Source organism: Brassica oleracea, chromosome C7 (assembly GCF_000695525.1).
Source record: "Brassica oleracea var. oleracea cultivar TO1000 chromosome C7, BOL, whole genome shotgun sequence".
In the NCBI taxonomy this organism is placed as follows: domain Eukaryota; kingdom Viridiplantae; phylum Streptophyta; class Magnoliopsida; order Brassicales; family Brassicaceae; genus Brassica; species Brassica oleracea.
In genome coordinates this window covers 9,605,682-9,621,375 of record NC_027754.1, presented here as the reverse complement: position 1 = coordinate 9,621,375, position 15,694 = coordinate 9,605,682, and the positions used below count along the sequence as shown (strand labels likewise).

Below are 15,694 nucleotides of genomic sequence, written 5' to 3'. Positions count from 1 at the left end.
TGGTTGTTACGTGTATTTTGCGAGGAAACTCTTTCAAGGTATTTACGTGTAGGTTACGAGGAACTCATTTCGAGGTATTTACGAGGAATTGTAGCGACGTCCTTGCGTGGAATATTGACGTGGTCTTTACGACGAATCGCCCTACTTCGTCTTTACGACGAAATATATTCCTCGCTAAGTTACGACGAATTAGCGAGGAAATATGTGTTACGACGGACGAGTAACGAGCAAACGCGCTTCCTCACTATTTCGTCGTATAGCCTCTTTTACGACGAAATAACGAGGAAAACCGCTCTCGTTAAGGTTATGTTTTCTTGTAGTGCAAGAAGTTTTGTGTTAACATAAAAATTGAGAAGAAAAAGGAAGATTAATTTAGTTTGTTGTTTTGGTTTTGTTTCAAGTTGGTTCTGGAATTTTCAGTTTGTTTATGAATTTCCCTTTGTTTTTCATTACTTTTCCTTTAAATCCTATTTTTAATCAATAAAGTTGAGTTCTCCATTAATCATGACTACAAGTTAACCTACAACTATTGGGATGTAGAATTCATGTAATAGAAAATTACCTAACCAGCAACTTAACATGTAACATTCTCGCTAGGATAGTATAATAACTCCTAAACCTTCAGCTATATTCTTCCTACCCACATTCCATTTACGATGCTCATCTTAAAATATTTATAGCAGGCAGATTGTTTAGTTCATAGTATAAACTAAACATCACCTATTTAGCACCAATGTAAGTCAATATTGTCTATGTGATCGTCTTTATTGGATGTGAGTCATATAATTTAGAGTGTTTTATAAATATCAAGATATAAATCATAACAAAATATCGTATATAACCTTTTTGAAAATATCTTGCTTCCCCACCAATGTAAGTCAACATTGTCTAGTGATCATCTTTTTGAAAATATCTTGCTTAACCACCAAATCATTTCGTTACCAAAATTTATTTCAACTATTTTTTTAAAGTAAATTGATTAAATTTGTTAACATTGACAGTGTATATTGACGAGGCTTATCCAACATACTCATGTATCCACTGTGGCGCTATTATGTGGTACGGAGAACGGATTAACAAACGCAGGAATGCACGAACTCCTACTTTTACTCTGTGCTGTATGCAAGGTCAAGTAAAATTGCCACTATTAAAGGATCTTCCAGATGTGCTGAAAAGATTGCTGGAAGGAGATGATAAACTAAGCAAACATTTTCAAAAAAATTTGAAACCTTACAATATATGGTTTTCTCATTTACTTCTCTTGGTGGCAAAGTTGAGAGATCAGTGAGGAAAGGATTAGGTCCAGATATGTTTCAGTTGCATGGAGAAAACTACCATCTAGCAGGAAGTTTGAGACCAAAAGATGGTACTAATGCCAAATTTGGACGGACACAGAAATGAGGTGGAAAACAGGGCCAACTGTCTTAGGTAACGAGAAGTTTACAAAGTATCTTTTGAATTTATGTCAACTGCGTCCTAAGTCATTAAGCAAATAGTTTGTACATGTTTAATATGGACCCAAATCTCGTGATTAAAGGTAACACTGTCTAACATTTATTACTGATCTGTTTGTGAATTTGACAGCAATGGTAGCACGAGTGGGAAAGTAAAAGAAAAAGATACTTTGAAGAAAGAAATCATCCAGGCTTTGATGAAGACGTTAGATGATGTGAATCCGTATGTTCAACAATTTAGATCAGCAAAAGATCGATTTGATACTAATCCAGAAGATGCATTTCATATGAGGATTATTAGTGATCGACTCAAAGACGGGAGGACTTACAACACACCCACAGCTTCTGAGGTTGCTGCATTAATTCCTGGAGATTTTAATCTTGATATGGATAAAAGGGATATAGTGCTTCAGCAACATTTAGGAAAACTTATGAGGCTTAATGAAATACATGCTGCTTATCTAGCACTACATTATCCTCTATTGTTCCCTTATGGAGAAGATGAATTCAGACTTGGAATTAAGAAAGGTGTTACTGAAGCTACGAAAAAGCAGAAGAAAGCTACAATTAGTATGAGGCAGTTCTATGCATTTCGTCTGTTCGAACGTAAGAATGAGTCACGACATCTCCTACATTCTAGGCGTCTATTTTAGCAATTTTTGGTTTATGCTTACCACTATAGAGTCTAATGGTTTGCGCTATCTGAAGTTCAATCAGTCTACTTTGCGTTTTGATAGTTTTAACTCTATCAAAGAACCAGAGACTGTTGGTAAGATCGATATGCACGAACAAGGAACAGAATTTGTGTTGCCTACTTCTTTCACTGGTGGTCCTAGATACATGAAGAATAATTATTTGGATGCTATGGCCATTTGTAAGCATTTTGGATTTCCAAATCTTTTCATCACTTTTACTTGTAATCCTAGGTGGCCAGAGATCACCAGATATATTAAAGATGGAAAACTGAGCGCAAACGATAGACCAGAGATTCTTTGTAGAATATTTAAGATGAAGCTCGAGTCACTGATGGATGATTTAACCAAAAAGAGTCTTCTGGGCAAGACTGTTTCATGTGAGTTGTTACAAAATCTGATTTTTTATATGAATATGTTTTTCACTTATTAAGATAGATGATTCATACTAATTTTTTTGTTTTTTTTGGTTTTCAGCAATGTATACAATAGAGTTTCAGAAACGTGGTCTACCTCATGCGCATATTATTTTATTCATGCATCCCAGTAACAAGTTTCCCACAACAGACGACATAGACAAGATAATTTGCGCGGAAGTTCCTAATAAATCCTCAGAGCCTGAACTTTACGATGTGGTTAAAGATATGATGATGCATGAACCATGTGGAGCTGCAAATATGAATTCTCCATGTATGGAGAATGGATTGTGCTCGAAATTATATCCTAAACCATATTCTTCGTCTACTACAATTAGTAAAGATGGGTTTCCAGTTTATAGAAGGCGCGAGCAATTAGAATGTTATGTTGAGAAGAATGGGATGAGATGTGATAATCAGTGGGTTATTCCATACAACAAGAAACTATCTCTTCGCTACAGAGCTCACATTAATGTCGAATCTATCTCTTCGCTACAGAGCTCACATTAATGTCGAATGGTGCAACCAAGCTGGGTCAATTAAATACTTATTTAAGTATATTAATAAAGGACAAGATCGTGTGACTGTGGCCGTGGAACCTCCTGAACATGTGGTTGTAAAACAGCTGGAAAACGTTGAGGGAAGTGTGGAGAAGAAGAAAATTAATGAGTTCAAAGATTTCTTCGATTGTAGGTAATAAAAAGTAAACTGTTTTTTCATTATTTGAAAAACAAATCGCACACATATATACGTGAAGTATTTGCAATTTTATTTACTTTCTGGTTGTTTTATTGTAGATATGTTTCTTCATGTGAGGTTCCATGGCGAACCTTTATGTTCTCAATTCACTATCGATCTACATCAGTTGAGAAGCTTACTTTCCATCTACCTGGAAAATAACATGTTATTTTCAGAGGTAAAGATAAGATGGAAGCGGTGGTGAGTCGTAAGCTCATTGAGAATACAATGTTCTTGGCATGGTTTGAGTTTTGCAAAGTTGATTCACTTGCAAAAACCATCACATATGCTCAGATTCCCAATTTTTTTACTTTCGAAAAAAGTAAGAAGAAATTCAAAAGAAGAAAAAAGGGATTCAGTATTGGTAGGATTAATTATGCTCCCCGTAAACAAGAAGATGCTTATTATCTTCGCGTGTTGTTGAACATTGTGAAATGTCCTACCAGTTACTTTGACATAAAAACATTTGAAGGCGTTGTTCATGATGGCTACAAAAAAGCATGTTCTGCTCGTGGGTTGTTAGATGATGATCACGAGTATATTGATGACCTGTTGCGGAGAAGTTATGATAGCTTAGCAAGTGATCTACGTCAGGTGTTTTCTATGATGCTTCTTAATGACAGCTTAGAAGCGCCGGAGAATGTATGGGAACATACTTGGGAGTGTTTGTCTGAAGATATTGAGCATAACCGCAGAAGATATTTCAATAGACCAGGTTTGTCTTAACTCAATATACTATTATAGAATCAATCTTTTTGATACATATATAGTCTCTTACGTGAGATATCATTTGTACTCATGTCATGTTTATGTACGTGAGGTGTCTATTCTTAACCTTTTGTTTGTTTTTGTAGGACTTGTGTTAAGTGATGAAGAGAAAAAGAAGTATGCTTTACAAGAGATTGAAAAACTTTTGAGGAGGAATGGAGATTCACTAGAGACTTACCAAGATGCCGCAGGTCTCAGAATCAAGTGAAAATGATTCAAATGTCCTTATATTAGATGAGTGCAGTTATCCTCGTGAAGCATGGTTAGAAACTCTTGAAAGGGATTCTCCAAAGATGACCAATGAGCAAAGGAAAATATTTGATGAGATTATTGATACTGTCACAGAAGGAAGAGGAGGGACTTTTTTTGTCTATGGGTTTGGTGGCACTGGTAAAACTTTCCTTTGGAAATTACTATCAGCAGCTATTAGATCTAGAGGCGATATTGTTCTTAATGTTGCATCAAGTGGAATTGCATCTTTGTTGTTACAAGGGGGTAGAACTGCTCATTCAAGTTCGATATACATCTTAGTCCTGATGAGTTCTCAACATGTACTATGGCTCATGGAACAGATCAAGCTAATTTAGTAAAAGCAGCATCACTCATTATATGGGATGAAGCACCCATGATGAACAAGCATTGTTTTGAAGCTTTGGATAGAAGCTTATCTGATATTGTGGGGAAGCACAGGAACAAACCCTTTGGTGGAAAAGTTGTTGTTTTTGGAGGCGATTTTAGGCAGGTTCTACCTGTGATTAATGGAGCTGGAAGAGCAGAGATTGTATTGGCAGCATTGAATTCTTCGTATCTTTGGGAGCACTGTAAAGTTTTGAAACTCACGAAGAACATGAGGTTGTTTTCAGGCTGTTTAACAGCTGAAGAGGCAAAAGATCTTAAGGACTTCTCAGAATGGATATTAAATGTTGGGGAAGGTAAACTTGCAGAGCCTAACGATGGTGAGGCTGAGATCGAAATTCCTTCTGAGTTTTTGATTACTAATTTTGAAGATCCAATAGAAGCTATCAGCAAAGCAGTGTATGGTGATTTCGTGTCTTTACAAGAGAACAAGGAGCCAAAATTCTTCCAAGAAAGAGCTATTTTGTGTCCTACTAATGAGGATGTCAATACAATTAATGAGTATATGTTGGATCAGCTTGAGGGTAATTTTATATATTTAATCATTGATTTAAATCTCTTAGATGATTAATTATTGTACTAACGAAATGTTTTGGTGTGTTTTTAGGTGAAGAAAAGATTTATACAAGTGCAAACAGTATTGATCCAATTGATAAATGTTCAATGAATGATGAAGCACTTGGACCTGACTTTCTCAACAAAATAAAGGTGGCTAGTTTGCCAAACCATAGCCTTAGACTCAAGATTGGTTGTCCTGTTATGGTTCTAAGAAACATCAATCCTACTGCTGGGTTAATGAATGGAACAAGAGTACAGATCACTCAACTGATGGATTTTATGGTTCAAGCTAGGATTATTACTGGAGAAAAGGTTGGGAGTATTGTATATATTCTTAGGTTGTTAATCACACCATCAGACACAAGATTGCCTTTTAAGATGCACAGGAGGCAATTGCCTTTGGCTGTTGCTTTTGCAATAACAATTAACAAAAGCCAAGGGCAATCACTATCTGAAGTTGGTCTCTTTCTACCAAGGCCTGTGTTTTCACATGGACAACTATATGTGGCTGTGTCTAGGGTCACTTTTAAGAAAGGATTGAAAGTTCTGATTGTAGACAAAGATGGTAAACCTAAAAAAAACTATGAATGTAGTTTTGAGATTTTTAACAATCTTGAAGAGCATGAGTGATAAGGTACTATTCTGAATGATAGACTTAACAGTATACACGTTTTTTATGTGACAGAAATTAAAAATTGATTCTGTTATTGAATGAAGGTTTCAGACTTCTGCGTAATTGGTTTTATGTGATGGTTCAGGAAGAGATTTGGCGTTGCTGTCATCCTATATCCTAGATGCTGGTAGGTTCTTCTTATGAGATCTGCATTACCTAGAGTTTTAGACAAGACATAGTCTATTTATTCTGCTATTTTCAAACACTTCAGTGTTAATTTTTTTTTCTACAATTTCTTACACAATCATTCACAATAACAAATATATTCTTCAATCAATCAACTTAAAAACTACCAACAATCAGTGAAACCAACAGAATAACTTGTCTGATATCCTAGATGCTGCTAAGTTGCTTTCATCTAATGAAAAAGCCATGCCATAATTCATTCACCTAATAGCTAACATCAAAAGTGGAATTTACTAACCGTGTTTTGAAATGCAGAGTCTGGTCGACAAAGGTGTTGTCTAAATTTTAAATCGGGAGTCTGTTCTTTCTTCCCCAAAACTCTTGAAATCATGCAAATCAAATAAACCATAAATTATTCCCAAACCTTATACAGAACACCATACACAATGAATTGACAAAGAAGGATAATACATGACACCATATTTCTTACCTCCTATGCGTACATACCATAATAACATTTGGGAACTTTATCTCTTTGTATCATTTGCGTAATGGAAATATTCATCCTCTCCTCCTTTGATCTCTGCAAGGTTATTTAATTTGCAAAAATTTATTAATTTTGTAAACCTATCCTATTTAAGCAGAAGAGTATCGTTAATCTTTTTATAAGTAAATACTTGCCTGACAGATCCTCAATTCTGATTCACTTGCATCATCACGCGATTCCATTCATCCTCACTTATTCATTATCCTCTGCTTTCATTGCTGGTCGCAAGTTTAAAGCTATCAATTAGTCTCCAATCTACACCGATCTCTCATAGTTAGTATATATAAATATGAAACAGACAAAAAATAAATACATCTTAGAAACCAAATCTCATAACCGAAAGGGAAATATATGTAGAGTCTAACCTTTGAATCACTCGTGCATTAGAAGGTTAGCTGAGACACAGAAAATTAATGATTGAATCTTCGTTTTCCTCACAAAAATCGCTCCAGGGATTTGATCTCTGGGCTAAGGCATGACGCTGGCAAAGAGATGAACAAAAAAAGATGAACAGTCTTTTCTTTGATTCACCGACAGAAAGGAAGTGAAGTCAAGAAAAAAAATTGGTTAGGTTTGTTTGTTAATTTGTTTCACGGACTAATCAGTTTTAACATTATAATTGGGCTTAGTCTTTAGTATTTTTAAAAATGTTTTCATCTACGGCCCAATTATGTGACTTATACATTACACCTTTCTGTTTATAACATCTTATATGTAATTCAATATATATATAAACCAACCATATAACACTCGACAATCAATATATTTTCATAACACATGAGATGAAATAGATCCAGCCAAAACACATCTTCACAATCTTTCTGACAAAAAAGTTATCTATTGTACTCAATGTACAAAAATCCTAAAAGCTTGATAATTTAGTATATTGAATGTCTAATTATTAAAATACATTAGTTCTTTTGTTCAAGTTTTATATCCTATCTATTATTAATCGAAGATCAAGGGTCAAAAATAAAATTTTAAGAATTGATTAAGGGTCAAAAAGAAATTTTTAAAACTCGAATTCTTCCGGAATAAAAGGCTAACTTTACCTGAGCCACATGAAAATAGTCTGAAGATGAATAACATGTTGTCGGTTTCTTCTTGCAGTCCCCTTTTGTTATATCAATTGTCTGAAACACATATATTCAAACCATTAGCAAAACTGAAATAATCGCATAAAGACAACATAACTAAGCTCTGAAACATATAATATTTAAAACTTAACTTTGCATTTTCCATTACAGCATCAAGATAACCCAGGCAAAATCACTCGATCATTGACTTTTTTTCTTATCGAGATCTTGGTTTCTTGAAAAAGGAAGATTTATCTGAAAGGTAACAAAATCATGAAACTAAGTTCTGGGAAGAAAAAGAAATTTTTTTGTTGTTAGGATGAGAAAGATAAGAGGTGAATGGTTCAACTTTACCCTTCGAAGACAAGATTAGGATTTCGATTGCATGTCTCGGAAGAGAGAGGTTAATGGCAGATCTACTAGTGGGAACGAGATTTCTGTCGGAATTTAAAAAAAAAACGATTGAGTTGAACACAAAAAAAGAACTAATCGCTTAATCTGAGTTTGTTAAACAAAAATATAGAAGTCTAACCTTTTTTTCATTTGCTTGACTGACTAACAAATAGAGTGAATGGAGTTGACAAACATAAAATCGTTGCTCTCAGCGTGGATCTGATTCTTCAATCTTCTCCTTCTTGCGATTTATTGTAATGAACATCGAAGAAGAGATAAGACAGAGATGTGGGCAATAAAGTAGTTACGTCTTTGGTTTGCTTTTCCCAGAATAAAAATCGTTATAAAAGGGGCTTTTGTTAACAATTGTTTTGGACCATAATGTTAAGTTTTATTAGATAATTAATGATGAAATAATATAGTATAGCCCAATTTTAATAAATATGAAATTACTTGTAATTTGCGGTTGCCAATGTTATTATTTTTTTTTCTTGTCAACCCAATGTTATTAATTATCAAATTAACTATCATTTTAAAAAATAAACTGTACTTACTTTCTGTACAAATTAATATATGAGTTTTTTATGTGGTCAAAAATATCTGCATAGATACAATATACAATACATAGATACAATTTTTAAATGTCCAAATCTTTTAAACAACCATTTTTAGTTTTTATCATAAAAAGGAATATTAAAGAAGAAAATTACCAAAATATGTTTTACTAAAAACACAAAAGACTTTTCTACTCATCGTTTTCTATTTTTAAATAATAAATTTAAAAATTAAAATGCTTTTAAATATTTTTTAAAACTTTCAATATTTATTTTCTACTCTTTAAAATATTAAACCTCACCCCGAAAACTCCTCCCATTAACTTTAAACCCAAAGTTTATGATTATATAACCTTATGGATATAAGAATAAATATACCTTTTAATAAAACTTTTTTCAATCATTTCTTTTTTTGTGGACTAGATTTAGCAGAAAAACTTACATAATGGTCATTTGAGGATATATTAATACATAGTTACATTTTTAAAAAGATATATAATTACATGACTGATCCAACACACATCTAAGAACAAAAATATATAACACAATACAATAACGAAATATATAGTCTCAACAATAAACTAAAGTAGTACAAATGAAACGAACATAATTATCGGAAAATAACATCCGCGCGGGCGCGCGATCAAAATCTAGTATATATTATAGACGTTTCCATGCCGTCCCCGTATCCATGAATTTTAAGTTTAGCCATTTTTCGTTCCCGTATCTGTCCCCGTATCCGTCCCGGTGCAACATAGCATTAGAGGCTCCTCTAGGTTATGGTTTTTCATAAACAGAAAGTTACAGAGCAAGCGACAATGGGTGACTGAAGACGATAAGAAAAATGGGAACTCGAGTTTGAAATTATACAACTTTTGATGACGGGAAGCTCAGTTTATGCCAGAAGTTTAGCAGGCGGAGCGGTGGTAATGATTGGTGGGACAAATGAGAGTGAAGGCCAAGGAGTGGTGATGAAGACGTAGGAAAAATGGAATCGCGTCCATGGCATACGTTTTGGTTTCTCCACTCCTCCATTCTCACATGCTTCAATCTAATTCTGAGACACAAGTACTTTTCATAAACGTGTTATTTAAAGTACAACATTGTCTGTGTGCTCTGGTCTGAAGTAGAAAAATTGTAAAATATTTTTAAAGGTAGCAACCACCAGTCATCTTCTTCTGTTAGCACTGGGTGCTTTATCATCTATACAAATGTAAAATACTGTCAGACAACTATCAGCACAGAACTAGCAGTCGAACTCAGCAATACGACATGTGTTCACATTTTCCCGGTGCAGGAAATACAGACACCGAAGAAAGACTTGGAAAAGTAAAGTTACTACAAGAGACTGCAAACAATCAGCTCTAAAATTCAACTCTGTACTTGGTGTTTCATTCACATGCTTTTACATATGTGTCTACCATACGGAGTTGATTCACATGCTTATTTTTTTACAAGAGGGGAGGTTTAGTATGAACAATGTTATATAGAACAACAAAAGGATCATTATTCCGTCAACTACACATCATCATGACAATAGGCTAATTAATCAATATTCTACAATTAGAGAAAATGGTACAGATGAAATAGCTCTCACTGGGAAGACATCTCCACTCTCCCAGAGCTCTTCGAGATCTCATGCAAGAACCACAGCGACATGTTTTTCCTCGATATCAGGAGGCTGATCGCTAGAGAGATTGAGACTAGCGAGGACGGGAAAGTGTTTGAGAAACTTCATTTGGGTGATTATGAGTAGAAGACGTTCGGGCAGACGCTTGAAGCTGTGTGTAGTTTTGCTTCTGGTTTGGTTTAGATTGGACACAAGTCTGAGGAACGTGTCGCCATTTTTGCGGATACGAGAGAAGAGTGGTTCATAACGTTACAGGGTTGCTTCAGGCGCAAAGTCACTGTGTTACTATCTATTCATCTTTGGGAGAGGAAGCTCTTTGTCACTCGCTCAATGAGGTTAGCTCTTTGCTTCTCTTCTCTGTTTGGCTATTTATTTAAGTTAATTTTAATGGAATACATTATTTGACCAAGCTGTGTTATCTTTTTTACATTTCTTTTGCAGATATGTTCATTGTGTTCATGACAACCCACAAACAAGAAACAGGGAGTTACAACGTTTCTACAGAAGGAACACTCTCCCATTTTGATCTCTCTTACAGTACGAAGCGGCAAAAAAAAAATCACACCGTTAATAAATAAATCAGGATATTGTGACCATCCTTATATAATCAGTCACCTCTGTTGTATATTTTCGCAAGAGTTATTATGTTGAAATTTATTACAAGAAGTTTGTGTTCTCTCTCCATGTTATGAGTTTCCTATTGGTTTAAAGGTTTATCATTATCACATTTTAGGTCAAGCCCAAAGTTGAAGCTGAATCATCGGTTAAGAAAAATTGTTGTAATGGTGGAGTGGTTGAATTGTAGTCCTAAACAAAAGTATAGATCGGAAACAGAACTAGATGGAGAGATATCTTTGAAGAAGACATTAAGCTTAATGCTTTGCTCCAAACCAGCGTTCAAGAGAGCTCGAGACAATTAAAAAAATAATTGCGGTGTTCAACAACATGCAAAAAAAAAACAATTTGTATATGTCTTCATCATCTTTATTGTTAGTTGAATATCTTTTAGTTCCATAAACTAAAAAATTATTTAAAATATAAAAATAACTACATTGAATTTTTTTAACAATATCATAATTCATTTATCAAAAACAAATATAAAAATAAATTAAAACTGTTAAAAATAAATAAATAAATAGAAAAAAACAAAACTATTTACACAATAAAAAAACAAACAAAACCGCGTTTCAAAAGTCGTAGATTACATCCAAGGTATTTTCTTTACAGCTATGCAACAACCTTAAAACAGTTGGAATATTTGAAATAAAAATTACTAAATATACATGTAAGTGTTCATTTATAATAAAAAATAAAGAAAATAGATTTAGACTATCAAAATTTTAATCAACTATTCTATATCAAACATGAACTGTAACAAAATGCAATCATATAATGCCCAAACCAAACTTATACATTATAATCATCAGAATCAAATTCCCACTCTTGAGAGTTCAAATAAGAGCAACCCACAACTAACCAACCAATCATAGATTCATAATTATCAAAAAACATACAACAAGAACAACGATCACCTGCACCTCATCCAGCCAATGTAATATGTTATACGCTGCAATCTATTAATATACTTACAAACAACTAAATCAAACATAATTAATCTTAACATACATAATTTCTACACACGCTAACATTATGTAAAACCATAAACGCTATTACACACTGTTTTTACAAAAGCTTACATAAAACACACGCAAACAAAATATATAATTATATAGTTACATACATCACACATACGTCAAATTCCGCGCGTAGCGCGGTCCGGCCCTAGTGTGCTATGAAAAGAACCGTGCATGGTGTTGACACCTAAACATTATACTCAACATAACAACTTGAAAATATTCTCAAATATAATATATAAAAAATATACAAAAAAATATAGAAGACTATATCTTAAATACTATAGTAACCTTATGCGGGATTAAATCTATTTTTAATTTTTCGTATTGGTAAAAAAATAAACTTTAAGAATACAAAAACGATTTTATTTTTTATAAAAGGGGAATGCTTGGCAAACCGATTGCAAAATATATTACTGATACTGAAAGTACTCTCAATATGTTTGTGTTATAGCTCTAAAGATATGTAGATCCGATAGAAGCAAAAGATTTGACAATTGCTAGATCTTACCCTCCCACAATAACTACTATATATATATTTAAATGAGATTGTTTCTATAACGATATATTCACCAACCATATATCAATCAAGTCATGAAGCAATAAGGGAAAATTGATACAACACTTTTATATTTTCTATGATTTAGTTTCCATTAGTTACTGTGGAGTAATGATAATATTAATTAACACATAGCCTTGGCCACAAAGACATAAGTTACGATTAGTTTCTGTCACTTACTATTTGTTATGCTAATTTTAATTAACACCTAGTCTTGTCCATAAAGACATAAAAAGCGATTAGAAAAAAAAACTCATCTTTCACGATTGGTTTCCTTTCCATAAACAGTTAATGTCTTGAAAACCGGTCAACATATAAACTTAACTACAGATTCGGTTTAGCCTTTTTGATCTGAACCAGTTAGGCAATTTTTAACCAGAGACTGCAATTTAATTATTGTGATCACACGAACAGTGAAACACAGTTCTGGACCATGTGAAACAAACATAGGAATGAACATACTATTTTATTTACTTCACCAACGAGGGCCGGCCCTGGGCTGAAGCCCATAAAGCTAGGGTTTAGGGCGCCACAAATAATAGATAGATTGTGAGCGCTAAAATTGTAAACGTTGTTTCTAGTCTAGTGGTTGTAGAGTTCTCCCTATGTCCTTCACCTCACAGGTTCGATCTGTAACATTTCTAAACTTCTATACTTTTTTATAGTGAGAGCATTTTCCTTCTCTGAAGAGAACTACAAAAGATTTCTTTATTCAATGACATGAAATATTTGGTTACATGTTCCAAAGACCCATATGTTATTAGATAAATAATTTAATCAACACAACTTAATTATATCTTTTTTTTCAACAATTATTCTTCTCTGCTTTTTTTCTGTTTTGTTAATTATTAGACTAGATTTGTAATTAAAAAAAATCATAAAAGATAATATTAACTTAAAATATCAGTTGCTCATGTTTCACTCTTCCATTGTGATTGAATTTGAAATATCTCAATGGGAATCTCAAATAGGTCTTTTCTTTATTTTTTATTTTTTTGCAAGTGTTTGTAATTTTGTTAGAAACTTTTGAATTTTTTTAAAAAAAATCTTAACATCATAGGGTTTTATTATTATGTGAAAACAATAAAATTTATGAAGTTGATGTTAGCATACTTTATTATATGTTTTATTTATCTATAAATTATATTTTTGTTCTTTTTGAATTTGTAAAAAATGCTGCTAAAATAATATTTAAAATTAACCAAATAATAAAAAACAGACTTGAAATTTTTTATTCAAAAATAAGGAAAAAACAGATAATATAAATTAAAAATAATGTTTTAATGTTCTAATGTTTTTTTTTGAAAATATCTCTAATTTTAACACTATCTAGCATTATTTTAATCATATACATAAAAGTATAATAAATGTAGTTATAATAAAGGGGCAACATTTTTTTGGTCCGCTTTAGACGGCCGACAAGTCCGGACCGGCACTGCCAACGACCATATTGTTTTCTTGCCATTATAGATTTTTTTCCTGCCAACTGACGTTCTTATGAGCATCAAATTACTGCATATCATGTGTTATAGATTGCCATCCTTGATTTTAACGATGTGTTTGTGAAAAGATGATAACATTTCATTATTATTTTGTGTGGGTGACGAAGCTTTGAATTAGCTTTAGTGGTTAATAAACGATCACAATACGATTTGTGATGGTAACGAAGCTTTGAACTAATTTCGTAATGGCCATACGACCAGACTGGTTAATGCAAGTCTTGTTGAATATGATACATTTTATAACAATGTAAATACACGAATTGTTTAATGTAATGTTAATAAATTTTTCTAGGGAAAAGCAAGTTAGTCTAACATTTGTCTAAAATCATTGTAAAGCTGCCATGTAAGCAATAAAAAAATGTTAATCATTGACACCTCAGCAAGTACATATTGTAATTAATACAAAATTGAAGTTATAACTTTTTAAAAGATCATCAACTGTCCGACATGCTGAATCAGAATGTCATGCTTGGTTCGAAGCAAACAACAAACAAGAAGAACAAACAGTTAGAATAATTCTGGAGCAGATAACAAATTCAGAGAGATGTCTAATAGATGGCTCATGGACACATGATGCATTCTTTAGTGGTTATGAATGGACATGGAAAACCTCAAGCGGAAAAACTCAACTATTGGGAGCAAGAAACCAACGACGAAGAATCTCACCACTTCATTCGGAGCTTGAGGCCCTTTTATGGGCGATGGAATGCATGCTTCAACTATCGACGTGTCAGGCTTTTGGCACCAATTGTAAGGATCTCGTCTCAATGATTCAAGACCCAGGAGCATGACCCAGACCCAACTTCTCCACTGAACTAGATGAACTGCAGAAGCTGAAGAGCTGATTCCCAGAATTCTCAATTGTTTTTATTCATCGAACTGAAAATGTATCTTATGATTCATTAGCTAAGATAGCAAGATCCTTTTATAGGAACTTGTACTACATTGGTTGTTCTATTTCGGTCTGGTTCCCCAGACCACCTCAAGCTTGAGTAATAGATCAGTCGTACCATTTAAAAAAAAAAAATTAAAAAGATCCTGAAATAATATGGATCAAATGCTAGAATAGACCACAAGGGGTAAAAAAAAATCTAATATGGACCTCTTGTTTTTTATTTTAAAAATGAATTAAAAATAAATGGAAATTAGAGAGAAAAGACCATGAGACCTAAAAACTTAAACATATTTGTTAACCTATGCCATATTATCCTACCTAGATTTAGATCCGGATCCAGACCCAAACCCGACCCAACTTTAACCATAATCTTCTTCATCTTCCTCTTTTCTTCTCCATTAATGTTCTTTCACCTTAAAACAAAATAAAAAAAAAAATTCAATCATCTACCAATTTTCTCTTTCTTTACCCAAATTGATCAATCCATAGTCATATTTAATCAATTATATCTTATTTAGAATCAAATTTCATCTTTTACAAACGAGATTCAAAATAAAGAAGAACGCAAAGCATAACTTATACAACTAGTACAACTCCAACTGGTACAACTAGTACAAATCAAATTAGTACAACTAGTACAACTAAAAAAGTATAAGTATAAATATATTTAGTATGACCAATATAACTGATACAAGAAAAATGGTATAACTAGTACAACTTTACAATTGATATAGTGTGTTGTAGCTTGTGTTGTGTCTTTGACTATCATTGTGTTTTAAGGTCTATCATTGTAGTTGTAGCTTGTTTTAGGACTTGTTAAGATCATTATTTGATGTTTTTAGT

At 33.1% G+C, this 15,694-nt stretch overlaps 2 long non-coding RNA genes and 1 pseudogene across 2 annotated transcripts in view; 1 reads left to right on the top strand and 2 right to left on the bottom strand.

The window, feature by feature from the left end:
• LOC106306314 overlaps positions 1-6,642 on the bottom strand; it is a 13,638-nt gene extending 6,996 nt beyond the window's left edge. The window contains exons 1-2 of the long non-coding RNA XR_001263134.1: positions 6,552-6,642; positions 6,360-6,441 (exon numbers count right to left, since the gene is read on the bottom strand). This is a non-coding gene — a long non-coding RNA (uncharacterized LOC106306314). The remainder of the gene's footprint in view (positions 1-6,359; positions 6,442-6,551) is intronic.
• LOC106306312 lies at positions 326-6,353 on the top strand (annotated as a pseudogene).
• Positions 6,643-6,742: 100 nt separating the features above from the next.
• Positions 6,743-8,406, bottom strand: LOC106306313. Its single transcript, XR_001263133.1, has 6 exons — positions 8,217-8,406; positions 8,039-8,121; positions 7,837-7,939; positions 7,661-7,741; positions 6,974-7,089; positions 6,743-6,863 (listed from the first exon to the last, which is right to left on the bottom strand). It is a non-coding gene; the product is annotated as an uncharacterized LOC106306313 (long non-coding RNA).
• Between the last annotated feature and the right edge of the window lie 7,288 nt (positions 8,407-15,694).